This window comes from Acinonyx jubatus, chromosome A1 (genome assembly GCF_027475565.1).
Source record: "Acinonyx jubatus isolate Ajub_Pintada_27869175 chromosome A1, VMU_Ajub_asm_v1.0, whole genome shotgun sequence".
In the NCBI taxonomy this organism is placed as follows: domain Eukaryota; kingdom Metazoa; phylum Chordata; class Mammalia; order Carnivora; family Felidae; genus Acinonyx; species Acinonyx jubatus.
The window spans coordinates 220,061,409-220,078,705 of NC_069380.1; the positions used below are offsets into that span (position 1 = coordinate 220,061,409).

The following is a 17,297-nucleotide window of genomic DNA, read 5'->3' on the forward strand; positions in this document are numbered from 1 at the left end:
ACCTTTCAGACATATTGTAGGGAATAAATACCTTCTATTCATGTAGGATTAGAGAAATGTGTTAATTGTCTTACAAGACATAAGATGCTTTTAAAATTGTCTAATGTTTGCATTCAGTGTATAATTTGTATGGGATACCATTTCATATAGTCAATAGAACAACCTAAAACAGTGGTAATAAAGACAAATCCTTTATGGGGGATTAATTTAGTGAACCTCAATATAAATCAAGGCATTTAAATGATCATTGATTATTAAGCAAGTGGCAATTCAATATTAAGCAGCCACTTAAAGAAACTGTGGCTATCAAATAAACACATTTCTGGGACTCAAAAATTGTCTTGATTTTAGGAATTCATAGTTTCTTAATATTTAGGTGAAGTATCTGTTCCCTTTTTTATTGACTACTTGATGGTATTCAATGAAATACGACATTTTGCAGACCATTACTAAGGAATCTGTATCAGTCCATGAATAGCATTTGAACTTTTCAAATTCTTCACAAAGAGCCACAGAGAAACAGCAAGGCAGGCTAAAGAAAAGTGATTTCTTAAGCTTTCGAAGGCATACATCTAATGACTCAGTTTAAACCAGTAGAGTGTGGGTGTTATGTTTGCTGGTGACCAAGCTGCATATTTATGGATAGTGTTCCCTGAAGCTATGAAACCAGGAACATGTGGAGCAGAATTGCGTAGAGATTATTTTACAGTGTGGAGAAGAATACGAAAAAATTATTTTACTCTTTCCATTTGTGCTTTTTTGTAAAATCTTTTTTTTTTCTCTCCAAGCTTTATTGTAGGAGGGGTGGGGAATAAACAATGATATTTCTAAGCTTTCTGCTGACAGTGAAGTTACAGTAATGGTGATGGACCTCTTTTGAACTTGGATTTAGGGTTTATAAGAAGCATAGTATACGCCATGATAGAATCAATGGTAGCAAAACACATTTGAACCTTCAGTTCCGTTGTTTTATTTTGAATTTTTAAGCTAATTTCACTTTCCAGAACATTTTACATCAGCTTAGTAGCAGGAGAAATTTAGCCTTGCTATTCAGCATGGACTTTTCAATGATTCTGTTTTCTGTATGATCATCAGAATTTTCCTCTCTTAGCCGGAGACCTGCTGAGATGTGTATTTAAGTGCAGGAGTGCAATATTAGCTTCATGTTGCAGGAAGAGAAAACTGTAGCTTTTCATGTTTTTAAAGTCTTTTCTTCTAGGATGCTGATTGCAAGCTAATGGGTGATAATTTCCATCTGGTTGTGCCTTGCACCTGCTTTACTCCCCCATTTTCATCTTTCTGTTTGAGGAGGAAACATTTTGCTATTTCCTATAAGAATGGTTAATATCTACTGTACTAATACAAATAGTAACAAACATTGTGGGCTTACATAGTTTCCAACAAAACAAGCTTTAATTAAAAAGCAGCTGAAGTCATGAATTTACACTTTAACTAGCAAACACATATGCAGAATTTCTGTGAGTTTATTTTGTTTAATCTCTTCCTAACGCGTCAACGAATTAGAAACTCTTGAGAAAGATTTCGAAATAATTTACAAATAAAATCAAGTTGTAGTTAATTTTCTTGCAAATAAGTGCTTTTGGAAGTATTATAGAAACACCTGGGAGAATAACACAGAATCGCACAAATAAATGATGTTCCCTTCTTGTAAGTACAGTGTGCTTTGCATACATAAAACATTAAAAATTCCCAATTGACTTTACATGTTAGATTCGGTTGTGGAGGTTGTGGGAGAGTATTTCCAGAGTTCCATTCATGAATGCACAATGATGCTGTTCAGAAAACTCTTGTGATTATATATCAACTACCTATTTGTTTGATGGGCAGTGACACCCAACATGAGTTTGAAACATTTTTTTCATATTTTATATGAAAATCCAAATTTGCTGTATCAATGGCATTGAGGAAGACAGTCAATATAGGAGGTAAATAATGATTGTTTCAATATTGAATGGTGCAATCCAAGGAAAACCAAGAAGTAATTATTGCAAAGGTGTTGAATAAAATATTCTCTCTTCAGTTGAAATCTCTATTTGTTTATAATTGGCTAGAGCTGATCCATTTTCCATTAATACCATATTAATGGTATTAATACTAATCAGGCTATTCTCTCTAATGTGAAATAATCAGAAAACACACACACACACACACACACACACACACACACACACACACATCATGCCCAGGAAGACCTGAGTATATTGCATTGGTAATATTAAAACTGGATGCAATTGTGCTATAGTAATGAAACAAACAGACAAAAATACTAGCTACTTACCACTTTGTGATTCCATGATCGATAACTGTATGTTTCCACATTACATGGACTTCTTGCTCGGCTTCATATGCAGCATCTAGCTCAGTGCTTGGCCTAATGGTAGTTGTGAAATACATATTTGGGAAAGAATGAATGTGTATTTAAAGAGCATGCTTTGGCTTATTGTAAATTAACCTAAGTTTACATGTACTTCTCCCTCTGAATGTCAATGTATGCTCTACACCTTAAAAGTACTGTACATTTTCTCTCTGGTTTTGTGCCCACTCATTCATTCATTCATTCATTGGTTCTTTCAGGAAATATTTATACATGATAGATGACAGGTAGATGATAGATAGATAGATACATAGGTAGGTTTATCAGATTTATGGAGTATATCTCTGGAGCTTTGTAAGAGCCCAAACAATGTAAGACAGATGAGACACATAATCAGATACTTATATTGTGGTTAGATTTAAAAACATTTTGAGTAAATTAATGAAGTCTTAAATTCAGTTACTGAGCAAACAGACAATGTGTATGAAAACCTGTCACAGAAGTGTTTAAGATGTGTTTCAGAAGGGCCTGGATTTATGGAAAAGAGATATCTATCTGTCAAAGGAAGCAGTGCAACAGGATACAAAGCTTGTCTTAAGTTTTGTTCCAGAGGGAAATAGAGGTAAAAGTGAAGTGATTTCAGCCAAGGAAACTTCTTCCTAATAAACAGATCTGTCCAACATACGCTAGTGTTACATGTCTTCCCGTACTCTGACAGAAAAGTTTACAACATCAGAAATGAGAGGCTATGTACAGTGATGCCTAAGAAGGAGACAGGATAAATCTGATAATCTCTAATTTCAAACTGAAACATTATGAGCTCATTATACAGAGCACGGCTGTGAGAAATACTCGTACGCAATATGTTAAAGTCCTGCACTGATCGTTTATTGATTGATTTGTTCATTCAATAAATATAAGTTACAGGTTTAGGATGTAAAAGGGGAAAATTATTATTACAACACATGTTAACTGTTAGACACTGTATGAGATATTGGACAAATGGGAACAGAGGAAAGGTCATTTCTGCCACGGAGAAACACATGTGTACAGAGAGAGAAGCTTTCTATTTTAAGCTTTCTATTTTTACTTATATTTTTAAACCATATCTTTTTTAAAATTGTTTTTAACGTTTATTTATTTTTGAGAGAGGGAGACAGAGTGTAAGCAGGGGGTGGGGCAGAGAGAAAGGGAGACACAGAATCCGAGCCGTCAGCACAGAGCCTGATGTGGGGCTTGAACTCACGAGCCGTGAGATCGTGACCTGAGCGGAAGTCAGACACTTAACTGACTGATCCACCCAGGCGCCTTTTTTTTTAAATTTTTTTTTAACATTTATTTATTTTTGAGAGAGGGAGACAGAGTGTAAGCACGGGGTGGGACAGAGAGAGAGGGATTTTTAAACTGTATCTTAATATGATGGCACTGCTTGCAAATTGTAGAAGATACATTTTGAGAGTTACATAGAGGCCTTGAATGACATACTAAATTTTTTGGATTATATCCTAAAATTGACATGGCATTAGTTGAGGTTTCCAAATATGGTTAAAATTATATAATTATGACAGGTACATTTAGTAACTATTTCACAGAAACTATATTTAAAAGTGAGATTTCAGTGTTTAAAAATAATCTACCTGTAATCACAGTTTCTCTTTATAATTTGTAAGAAATTACATTTGAAGAATAGTTATTAATAGACACTTCTGTAGCATTTCATGTGAACCTTTCTCTTCATATTTTGAAAAAGTTGTATCTTGGACAAAAATCTGAATACCACCACATAAATGTTTTAGCCTCTCAACATTGAACATTTGAAAATCATTGTTTTTCAAAAAAATATATAATTGAAAAACAACTTGCAGAAGTTTCCTATGATACAATTTTTAATGTAGTGTACTTTTTCAACTTGCTGACATAGTACCCAATACCGATGACATTCATTTATTCTAATTCTTCTTAATAAGTTGATCCTTTCTGGGAATTATTTGCATAAAATAATGAAGTAGGATTACAGAGGAATTAGAGCAATGTATTAACATACTCCCCCCAACCCCCCCCCCACTCTCCTGTGGCCTCATTCTTGACATCAGAGGAGGAACATTTATTTTCATTCACTTGTAATAGCAAATTAAAAACCGAAAGCAGCAGGGAAAAATGGTGACTGCCCCAGTTGTTCTTTAAAGAAATTGAAATACCTATGTTCTAAATATTGGTCTCTATTAGGCCAGAAATACTTTCATGTATTTCATGAGATGCCTTCAAATTGTTGTTGGATGTGTATTCCACAGCACAATCGCCAGTTAATCAAAAGAAATTGGAAATGTTTAAAAATCCTTAGTAGCATCCCATCTTATAATTCTGTTCACTACATTTCTAAAATCTCTTCCATTTAATTTGCATTCACTTTTTCTAAGTCAACGTGTTTTGATCTTGTGGTAAATTTTGTTTATAACATGAAGGTGATTATAAAACTACATCCTACTTATTACTTAATAGGTCTTCAATTTAGAATCAGTGCACTCAATTTATCTCCACTAGATCTAAACAAATACTGTATTATAAAGGTCAGATTTGACTGTCACAAGTAAACAACTCATCTTAATAAAATCCCACTAAGAGGAAGCACATTTTCCACCTTCAGCTTTTGAGTGAAGTTGCTTTTCAGAAATAATTGAAAGGAAATTAATCAAATTTCATTTTTCTCAGTATAACTTGTTTATCGATGCAAAATAATTTGTTTAAAGTGAGGTCAAATCAAATTACAGTTTTTCCTTCATGTATAGCAGTTGTAAATATTTTTGTGCTTTTAATTAACAAGCTTATTTGGAAGAAGTATGAACTGATAGCTCTAGAGGTAGAGATGAGTATAAAATAATTGTTAGTGATGCTTAAATATTAGGGATATAAATTTAAATATAAAGCCCATTGATTAAATGATAACGTTGAAAATAAACCAAATAAAATACCGTCAAATGTACCAATTTAACAAATCACTCATTATTTTTATTTTTATTTTTTTTCTCTGAAAACATAACCCTGGTAAAATTTAGATATGCTTAAAAAGTGTTTTTTAGGCACTATTTAATAATGGTTAAAATATATATTTTTAATTTTTCTACTTTTATAAACAGATCCACAGATATAACTTTATAACTTTCCTTCTGCAAAAGTTACTAATTTCGCTGCCACTTATGTCTTTTGTTTTGTTTTGTTTTGATGTAAGATCTATAGCAAAAAAACACTTATTCCTTCTATTAAATTCCAGTTTCCAACTGTGGTTTGAACTGAACTGCAAACGTTATTTTATTTTATATTTTATTTTATTTTATTTACTTATTTTTTCAGTTTATTTATTTTGAGAGAGAGAAAGAAAGAGAAAGAGCAAGCACAAGCAGGGGAGGAGCAGAATGAAGACACAGAATCCCAAGCAGGTTCTGCATCATCAGCACAGAACGCAATGCAAAGTTCCAACCCATGAACTGAGAGATCATGATCAGAGCCGAGATCAAAGTTTGGACGCTTAACTGACGACACCACCCAGGCACCCCTATTTTATTTATTTTTTTTTATTTTATTTTATTTTATTTTATTTTATTTTATTTTATTTTATTTTATTATGTTTTACTTTCTAAAATTAATTTTTTATATTTGAGTATAGTTGACACACAGTGTTATATCAGTGTCTGGTGTATAACAGTGATTCAACATCTCTATGTTATGATATGTTCATCATAAGGGGAGCTATGATCCATCACCATAGGACACTATAGCAATATCATTGACTATATTCCCTGTTCTGTGCCTTTTATTCTTATGATTTATTCAGTCCATAATTGGAAGCTTGTATCTCCTGCTGTCCTTCACCTGTTTTGTCCATCACCCACCCCTCTTCTCTCTGGCACCCATCAATCTGTTGTCTATATTTATAGGTGCAGACATCATTTGCTTCTTTCATTTGTCACATCATGATGAATGTACAGTTTTGTTTTGTTTTTGCCGTTTCTCTGCTAAGTTTCAGGCCATCATTAATTTCATGGGATATTAGAAGAGTGTTTAGAAAGGTGAAATTGGTTACGTGTATTGTTATTAGCAACATGTAAAGTCTCTTCCCATTTCCTCAGATATTATAATTCTATTTAAAATTAACAGTTTAACTGTGATGCAGAAATGGTAGGCGACAAGGACTCCCAGACTACCCACCAGGGCAAAGAATACATCCTGAAATTTCTGGAAGAATTGAGTGAGCAAGTTGAAAATGCTGGATATCTTCACTGAGGCCAAGAATTTATGAAAATGAATCAGTAGTAATCTTTGAGAGAGACACCATTATTTTTCTCTTGTAGTGAAGATAGAATACTACTTGCTGGAGTCAGTACTGGGAGAGGATGAGAAGAATGGAGGAAATTTTCCCCTAGACTTTTAGGCTTTGAGATCCCACCACTAATCTTTCACAAAAGAATCTGTAAGGAAATAGGCAACGCATGGCCATGGTTTAAATAGGATTCAACCACTTAATTCAGGAGCATCGATTTTCTCTTCCCTAGATCAACATAAGTATCAACGGAGGTTGATAAGAGTACAAAGTCTCATAATTTAACATGTTTATACACTAGGTGACACCTGAAGGATTTCTTGACGCTGACTCTACAATATTCCTTATTTCCTTTCAATCTCAGACTCTGTAACTTTCTTATTGTAGGGATCCCATGTCTCTCCAAATATGAAACATACCACTGCCCCTGCTGCCATGCTACAAATCTGTCCCTTAGTAAACCTAATGGATTTTTCATACTTTTAGGTCGTTGCAGGTTCTAAGGTGAGGGGAGGATCTTGGTGCTTCGTATGAGGAGAAGGAGGAAGAGAAGGGGGCTGGGAAGCCAGTCGGATCCCATTTCTCCTTCCCAGTGAGGACTGCTGTGTCCTCCTGAGATCCCTAAGGGCTGACACAGCCTGCCATGTGGGATGTGAATTTGCTTTTCAAGAATTTGGAATCTGCATTCACATGAGAAATCATATGTCACCTGTTAACATGATTATTTTGTCCTACTCCTAAAAAGTGTTCACTCAAACTTCTTAGGCTTTTAATACTTTTCTATCTTTCTGAAAAAGGAAAAAAAGGGGGGGGTAATGACTTGCTACTTTTTTCCAGACCTTCCCATGCTTCCAGAACACAGCTCCCTCTTTGTCTCCTCTCTCTGTCATTCTTTCTCAATCATGTGTGCTTATTCTTTCCTCATTTTCTCAAATGTGAACATTATGGTGTTTCTGGGTTAAGGATTCAGAATGTGTCTTGATCTATCATTTTTTGGAGTGATTTAATATAGACTTATGAAATAGTTATATACCTTCTTTAAGCTGTAAGTGTCCAATCCTCTCTGTAAAACTGGATTCTTTTGTAACATCCGACACAAATTCTCTAATATGGTATGTAATAGGAATCTCAAGGGACTGACTTCCCTGCATGTGCGGGTGTATGAGCACGCGTGCGCGCGCGCACACACACACACACACACACACACACATACACACCACTCTAATCTCATGGAATTTGCTTCTCCTTTAGTCTTGTTCTTCTCAGCAAGTGACGATGCTTTCTGAAAAGCCTGGTGTTATGGTTGAGTGATCACTTTCTCTCACACTCTCTCGGCCAGTCCATCTGCAAATGCTGTAGGTCCTAAAAGCAAAACACATACCCAGGGCGCCTAGGTGGCTCAGTCGGTTAAGGTCATGATCTAGGCCCATGGTCATGATCTGACTCAGCTCAGGTCATGATCTATCTGACTTCGGTTCAGGTCATGATCTCATGGTTCATGGGTTTGAGCACCACATCGAATTATATGCTGACAGTTTAGAGCCTGGAGCCTGCTTCAGATTCTGTGTCTCCCTCTCTCTCTCTCTTGCCCTTCCCCCACTCACACTCTGTCTCTCTCTGTCTCTCAAAAATAAATAAACATTGAAAAAAACCAAAAAGCAAAACATATACCATCTCATTAACTAACTAGTCAAGGCCACCATCATGTCTCAACCTGACCCTTGCAATAGCTCCTACTCAACGCCCGCTACCAGCTGCCCAAGATCTTCCAGGCTGTTGGAGTCAGAACAGTCCTTCTAAGTCTCATCCCCATTCACCTTGTTTTTCTCTTTACAACCTTGTTGGTCAGTAAGTATGAAAGCCCTGAGTCTGGAGTTTATGATCTGCCTCTTTCCTCACCTTGCATCAGCCTCGCACTGTTCTCTACATCTGGTGACCTGTCCTCTTTGACGTTCTCATCACATGCTAGTGTCTTGCAGTTACTTTTGCTTGCAATGGCTGTTCTCTACATGCCTGCATGGCTCCCTTTCTTATTTCTTCTGGTTTCTGTGAATGTCACCACTAACACTATTGTCATTGTTTGCCCAGTATCTTGCTTCTTTATACCCACATCATCCAACTTATAACCTATTAATTCATACATTTGTTTATTGTGTATAATCCTCTAATTGGAAGAAAACATTCATGACAGCAGAACTTCGTTTGTTTTGATCTCTGCCAAATCTAAGCACCTAAGGCAGCTTCTGCTGCTCAACAAACATCTTTGTTCTTAATCTTAAATGTAAATGATACCAGGATGATTTTTTTTTCATTAAAAAGACCCTCATCTTTAGTGGAAAATTCCTCTGGCTTTATCTGTTTCTGAACCTCTAACTGCACAAGGATTTTACAATGAGCGTCTAGTGATTTCTCTTTGTTCACCAAATTCTATTTTGATAGTGGAGTAGAGTGAGAGCAGGGAGAATTGGTTGATCCCATGATAGGACTAGTAAATTGTTGGGCCGCAGGTGCAACTCAGGATAATATTCCTTACTTCCAAAAGTACTTCCAGGTTACTTTTTAGTTATAAGTTATTCGTCAGGATGGCTGCTGCAACTTTTACTCCCCTTGATTTAAATAATTTAGTTGACTATAGGGCTGGACCATCTTGAGCCAAAAGCCCTCCATGTAGAGACAAGTACAAACCACATATAGCTCCAACACTATTAAAAATAACAAATATTGAGGGGTGCCTGGGTGGCTCAGTCAGTTAAGTATCTGACTGTTGATTTCAGCTCAGGTCATGATCTCATTGTTTGTGGGTTCAAGTCCCACATCGGTTTCTGCACTGACAGCACAGAGCCTGCTTGGGAGACTCTCTCTTTTCTCTCTCTCTGCCCCTCAACAACTCATGTGCTCTCTGTCTCTCTGTCTCTGTCTCTGTCTCTCTCTCTGTCTCTCTCTCTCTCTCTCTCTCTCTCTGTCTCCCAAACATACATACATACATACATATATACATACATACGTTAAAAATAAAAGAAATAAAGTTTATTAAAAAAATAACAAAAATTGAACAGCAACAACAAACCAAAATGAGACAACATAATTCCAAGCAACCATCAGCAATAATGTAGATTTTAACCAAAGACTCTTAGGGAGAAGAATAAAGATAATACATCATAAAACATGTGGGAAGAATTTCTGAAAACCCTCATTAAGAAGAATCTCTTTTTTACTTTAAAGTTAAGCCCATTTTCCACTATCATCTACCTGCCTCCCTGTATCTCTTCTTTTTCCACATGTGCTCAGCTTCTCTCTGCACTGGCTGCTCTAACGTCTACACCATCCTCAATATTCTTTTGATAGTTTAATGTTATAAGTATTGACCTTTTTACTTAAGTCTTTACTTAATGTTTTGATAAGAAGCCTTCAGTAAAACTTTAGAATTGCCCTTACTAATTTTTAGCTAACCCATAAACTTATCATTGCTAATAACATGTTTGAAATGCCTTTTGTTGAAACACTTTAATCAAGAGCTGCCTATGGAAGCCATTTTCATTATGTTATTGTCATGCCTTGTGTATCACGGCTAAATTCTGAAATCAGACTCTTGGCATCAGAATGCAATCAGTCTGCCATAGACAGGAGTGAGAAGTGGTTTGTTGTTTTTGTTATGGGGTGGGGACAGAAATAGTGCATGTTTTGAATACAAAATTATTTAAATAAAGTTGCAAGTTGCAAGCACAGTTTACTCTAGAAAGAGAATAAGAAGAAAAAGATGAGGACTAATAAGTTGACTGAATATAAGAGGGTTTGGCTTCAGGTAGAATGTAATTCATCTTTCAATAAAAGGGAATACTGTGACATTCTACCACTGACTATGTCAGCCGTTTACCTTCTGAAAGCTCCAATATGGTGAATTTTGACTCAGTAGTTCCTAGAAGGAATCTTTAAAAATATTACTATTTACACAAATAATGAATTTGTTAATATGTTATAAGCATATGAGGAACATTTGTGTTCACCTTCGCTGTTAGAACAAAAGAATGTGTTCTCCAAGAACAGAGAAAAAAAAAAAAACAAGTCAATGATTGTATCGGGTCTTATTTAAACCCAAATAGCTTGCTTTTCATGCCAATATTTATTTAAAGATCAATAGAAAGATTCTAATCATATCGGGTTCTCAGTTTCATGGAAAAATGTTAAAAATAATATTTCACTACCTTCTCCACAATTCAGTTTGAAATTCTCTTGCTAGTACAATCTTTTCTCATGAAAATTTCAGTCAATACAAAGGGCATGTACATGTGTATGTGTGTGTTGGGACAGACAATATGGATAATTTGCATTATGAAGAATAATATTATTGTTTTGAATATTAACTGTTAAGAACTTAATTAAGTTTTGGGGTGTCTGGGTGGCTCAGTCGGTTAACCGTCCAACTTCAGCTCAGGTCATGATCTCACACTCAGGGAGTTCGAGCCCCGCATTGGGCTCTGTGCTGACAGCTCAGAGCCTGGAGCCTGCTACAACTTCTATGTCTCCCTCTCTCTCTGCCTCTCTCCTGCTCATGCTCTGTCTCTCTCTGTCTCAAAAATAAAAAAAAAAAAAAACATTAAAAAAATTTAAAAAAGAACTTAATTAAGTTTTACTTATTTTTACTAATTTACTCTATCTATACTTGTCAGTAAAGCAGTATGAATTCTTCATATATTTGACTAATCATATGATAGTATTTGACAATAAACTACCATGTCAATAAATAGCATCATGCCTTAAGACAAAAACAGAGGTCAAAATTACAACAAACATAAAAGAGACTAAAATCTGTACATCTATTAAAATTTCAAGTGTACATTTAATGGAAAGTACATTTCTTTAACTGTGGTGATATCCGTGACCCTAATGTACTTTTGAAGTCTTTGCTCATCAGAGCAAGAACTCGGTATTAGTAATTTTTCATGTGACTACAAGTAACCATCTCTTATTTTATACTGTAAAATACTAACTGTGATCTCTACTAATAATAATCATATAGAAAGAAACAAAATCCCATCTTATGACTCTACTAATTATTTACACTGCTTTGATATTTTTAGCAAGAGACTATAGATTTCAGACTCAAATACTAGATTGCTATTTGCCATGTGTAAATGTAAAACTCCTAGAAAAGGGGCTGGTCACATAGTGGATGCTTTATTAGCTAGAGAAATTCTCACTAGCTATTGAAGAATAGTCCCCTATTACATCCATAACACAGTGCATTTAAGTTGAATTCCTTGTTCAACTTGAAACCTGCCTTCTGGGACAGCTCTCCTCCAACGGGTGGGAAGCCTAGGCATCTGGACTTCTTCCATTGGGTAGTTTTTCAATGTTGGACCCCTTTGCTTTCAGTATGTGTATAGACTCAAGGTGTACAAAATGATTCCAAGGGTCAGAATTTGAAAATTATTTTTTTAATTAATTTATTTTTCAGAGAGAGCGCATGGAAGGGGGAGAGAGAGACAGAGACAGAGACAGAGAGAAAGAGAGGAGAGAGAAAATGCCAAGTAGGTTCCACACTGACTGATGTGAGGTCGAGCTCACAAACCATGAGATCATGACCTGAGCTGAAGTCAGATGCTTAATCTACTGAGCCACCCAAGAGCCCCAGAAGATCTATCACTTCTATCCACATTGCTTTGTCTATAATGGTGACATAGACCCGCCCTAACTACAAAGGGACCTTGCAAATGTTATGTCCCTATGCTCTTGAAGAAAGGAAACTAGACTGTTAAAATCTACCTAGTTCCACCTAAATAAAAGGAAAAAAAAAATGTTAGGTTAAATCTCCCTACTGAATCTGTTTCCATATAAAATGAGTATGTTAGCTAGGATTTCCTCTGAAACTTTGACGTAAAACAGAAAGAACACTTAAGAGGAGAAATGAAAATCTTATGTACTGAGGTAAAAAAAAAAATTAGCTCTACTTTGCTGATTCGCTTCCTTACTCAAGACTGGAAGATGGTGTATATGAATTAATACAGGGAATAGATGGAGTTAAAGAAGAAACATATCACTGTTATATAAACTATAACTGTATAGAAATTGTCTTGAAAATTAACCATTTTCCTAGCATTTGAGTAGTTGAAAGCAATGACCAAAAAAATAAATATATAAATAAATAGATTGCCAACCTAGCCCAATCTTTAATTGAAAATTAATAAAAATGTGAATCTTTTATTCTTAATTATGAGACAGAAACGTATTAGAAAAAATGGAAGACAAATCTGTGTGCAATTTAGGCTTTTATAATAAGGGAGATAATTTTCTTAAAACCTTTTGCTTTCCTGTGAATAAATAGATTTCATTAGGGAGAAGTACAAATGCCTTTTCAATATTTCAGAATCTCAATTCTTTTTCGTTCTGTCACTACATTGGGTGTGAAGTTGGTCTAAATATTAGATACAATAATTGGTTTTGTATTTCACATTCTGAACCAAAATTGCTAAGAGTCATGGACATAATACTTGAAAAATATTTAGTATCATTAAAAATATAGGTAAAATTGTATAGTTATCAAAATATAAACTGAAAGGCTGAAGGCATATATTTCTATCATTTGGTAGATTTTACAAATTGGAGGTTCTGTCTAGCAACTATATATCTATAGGTTATCCAAGGTTAACAAGAAAAAAAAAACAAGCATTGATTTTTGTACATTATAAACTCTAGTAGACAAGTGTTCAAATGTGGGGTCCTCGGGGGAGAGGGTCTGGTAGTTCTCAGCTTCAGTGCTGGGAAGCAACATCATTTTCTTTATGTTTTCTGTAGGCATCTACATGACAAACCCAGAAGCAGAAAGTCTGGGATTGAGAGATAACATGTGTAAGTCTGGTCACCCTCTCTCCCTCTCCTCTCTCTCTCTTAATGGTGATTCCAATTTAGTGGGATCTACAGGATATAATAATATTAACAGATGTAAAGGAGGAGAAATAATTTTACTTCACCTTTCAAGGTTCTTGGCTGAGACCCCCTTGTGATGAAAGATCAGCAGGAGAAAAACAAACAAGTTCAAAAACATGTATAACTCCTGGCTACATGGGAGATACCCAAGAAAACTGAATAACTGCCAGAGATTTCCCAAGTCACTACCTTCAATACCATCTCCAGTGAAAGACAAAAGATATTGGTGGGAGGCAGTTAGAGGAAGTTATCAAACAAAGCACAATAAACAAGGTTGCAATTGTTACACAGATTTAAGTCAATGCCTTCTCCACTGATGGATTTCTCATGATTTAATCACCCTTCTCTTCATGGTACAAAAAACATGAGTGCTAATCTCTGCTCTGTTATCAGGTTTGTAGGGACACATAGTATTAGCATTTGAGTCATGAAGCAAACATTTATAAGGTGAGGGAAAGAGAGTATATCACTGGGTTTCCAATTGCTTTCTCTTCAAATATGAGGGTGCTCAAAGACTCCAATAACTTCCCATCACTCTTAGAGCCAAAACAAAACAAAAAAAAATGTGTTTTGAATGTCCTAAAGGTCCCTTGAGACCTAGGTTCCTGTTATGTTTCTCAACGCCTTTCCCTTTTAACTCCACGTGCATAGTCCTATTTTATTTCCAGATCCATTACAAGGTCTGTTCTAATGCTCGGGATAAACTTTCTTCAGTTGATGCAGGAGGTCACTGATAGCACATGACCACAGGTTGATTCTTAGATAGATCCTGGCAATTAGAGTCCCCTCAATAGAGTGGGAATTAGTACCTTTTTTTTCTGACTATTGCTTACCCATTTTATCCCATAACACTATTCTTCTTCATTACATCACTCAGAGGAATTTGTGCATAGCAGTTGTTCAACAGAGATGATTTTTAATTAATTATCACTATTTCAAGAAGTCAGTGCAATTTAACTTGCCTTGTGAAATTCAGAGGAAGCATGATTTTAAATATATCTCTACATGTAATTCATATTAATCTACATCTATTTTTATCTCTCAATCTATCTTTTCAAACACATATTTGATTGTACTTGTGTGTATACGTGTATATATATATACACACATATATAAAACACACATAGGCATGTGTGTCCTTTTATATGTATATATATGCATATGTATATATTTATATAAAGTTTAAATATGCATATAGTTTACATAAAGTTTAAATATGCATGTAGACAATGTTGGGAGATATATTTAATATATTAATTAATACCATATTGGTATAGATGCATATGTGTGTTTGTTATACTTATAGACTTACATTTATGAACTGCATCTAAAAATCCCGATGTCCCTAGGTCTCAGCTGAAACCAATTAAATTTTAGTATCTGAGAGTGGAATCTAAGGGTTTAGGTTATTTTAAGGAGCCAGGTGATTCTGATTTGGTACCAGGGTTGATAAATACTCTGGGGGGCAGGGGGACTAGAGAGAGAGAAGTAAGGTCCTGGCATGTATACACACAGACTGAAGCTTTGGGACCAAGAAAGGAGTAACTTCATACACATAATTTCCAGGCTCCAAAGTACATTTAATTACCTTAACATTTATTTTTCTAAGATTTCTTTCTTTTGTCTCATATATACATAGTTACTGCAGTAAGTTCTATATTAAAGGATGGGAAACAGTTTTCCATAAATATCTCCTTGAAGGTGCTATCATTCATTTACTTCCTATTTGTGTGTGTTCTTTCAAAAAGCAGTCACAAGTGTTGCTTTTATAAATCCTTTAGGCCAATGATATGTGAGTCTGAATTACTTTTCAAGAGGATATTTGAAAGCCTTTCACTCAAACTGTCCATTTTGAAGAGCACAGCAATCAACTACTGCAAAAACATAAGACTATAAAGATAGACATATTTCAGTACATTGTTTAAAAGCCAACGATTTGACAAGGGCTGTTACAGAGAACTCTTGTCTGTACTGAATGGACGCACACGCACGACACAACAAAATAGGTGTGGGATTTCTTCAAAAGACATTGAGATCCTGGAATGCTTGATCTGGGCATTAGGATTTTGGCTGAAAATACTACTTGGTAACAGTCTGGTTGAGACGGTTTTCAGACACATTCAGGATTTTATGCTTTTGTGTGTTATTTGTGTTATTCCCAAACACTGTTAAGTTATTAGTTATTAACCCACTTATTAGGAGCCAATGAACTAATGCCTTTTGTAAAGACAAATACTTAAGCTTCTCCTTATTAGTCTAGTCACAGATGGTTCACGATCTTTTCTTCCAGTTAAAGATTTTTGATCCCTGTGATTGTTCACAACCCCTTCCCCATTTTCCCTGCCTGCCCATGGGGCCCTCATTCTGTCCTTCTTTATTCTTCTTCTGGTTTTACTTTTTTTTGTTGTTGTTTTGTTTTTAAGTTCGCTTATTTATTTTGAGAGAGCGCACACACGAGAGTAGGGGAGGAACAGAGAGAAAATCCTAAGTAGGCACACGCTGTTAGCTCAGAGCCCCACGCGGGGCTAGATCTCACCAATCTTGAGATCATAGCCTGAGCAGAGATCAAGAGTTAGAAGCTTAACCGACTGAGAAACCCAGGTGTCCCTGTTTTAACTAGTTTCTGAACCTCCACAAATGGGTGTCTGCAGAGGCAAAGGTGAATACACTTACGTGGTTGATCAAGAGGCGTGGGAGAGGCGGGCTTAAACTCAATTAGATCCAGGGGTGGGCAGTTGCTGCCAAGCCAAATCTCTGATAGTTCTGTTTCTGCGTGAGTCTGACATAAGTTTTAACTTCTGGAACTTCTGGTCCCCAGGCCCTCAGTTCATCAGCTCTTTACTCAACCCATGACAGACACTACACTTCCTTCTGCTCAGCTCCAGTGGGTGATGGTGCCATAATCTCGGCTGAACACAACCATTGGTTTTTGTTGGGAAGCCTCTTCAACACTGGGAAGAAGGTAAGGTGGTGGGAACCACAGTCTGGGGGCTTTGAGGGGCAACAGAGCACGTACTCAGTGTCTTAAATTACTGACACAAGTAGATGCCTCACATCCAGCTCAACCTGAACACTGTACCCATGACAGATAATGCCTGAATACAATCTCAATGCAGTTCTTATGTTTACTTTATCAAAATTTTAGAAATACTAGGTGTAAAACCAATGAATCACCAGAGTAGTCATTGGTAAAAGTTTGTTGTGCACACACCAAAATCATCCCTCACCAAACCAAAACATGGAATGAGGCTCTATCTTGTTATAAAGCAGCTTATACAGTGAGAAAGCAGGGGCTGTTTATTCTTAGAAACTTCTTATGTGACATAAAATTGGTCAGTGTTTACTTCACGTCAATTTTTGGATCCAGTTGAAGTTTCGCTTTTGATTTCCGGAGGCATAAACGAGAAATGACCCAGGCCAAGGAAGTCTTGCAAAATAAGCTAAGTTTTGCATGTGTGATTAAATTGCTTGTGTCTGCTCAGGGAACTTTCAAGCCTGGTGTCTGTTTTTGATTTTAATAACTTCGAATTTTTTACATTCATGAAACTGATGTGAAATGGCAGCAATACAAGATGGAGGTCCAGCGGTTTTGTTGGTAATCCGGCTCTTCTGTGATATTGGCTCATTGTCTATCCTTCATCAATCATTTTGTGTTTTTAACTGGGGCTAGCTCATAGTTTATAGTCTGTTTGGCCATATGCAAACTGGAAACTCCTGAGTCTT

The 17,297-nt window shown here is 35.9% G+C and overlaps 1 protein-coding gene across 2 annotated transcripts in view; it reads left to right on the top strand.

Moving 5' to 3' along the window:
- Window positions 1-17,297, top strand: part of CDH18 (cadherin 18) — a 995,271-nt gene that overhangs the window by 381,602 nt on the left and 596,372 nt on the right. Inside the window, exons 1-2 of one of the 2 annotated variants that reach the window (XM_053201935.1) lie at window positions 13,441-13,496; window positions 16,393-16,536. The gene's annotated coding sequence lies outside the window, so the exon portion shown is untranslated. Of the gene's footprint in view, window positions 1-13,440; window positions 13,497-16,392; window positions 16,537-17,297 lie in introns of those variants that run through there. The other variant, XM_053201933.1, reaches the window with a different exon arrangement.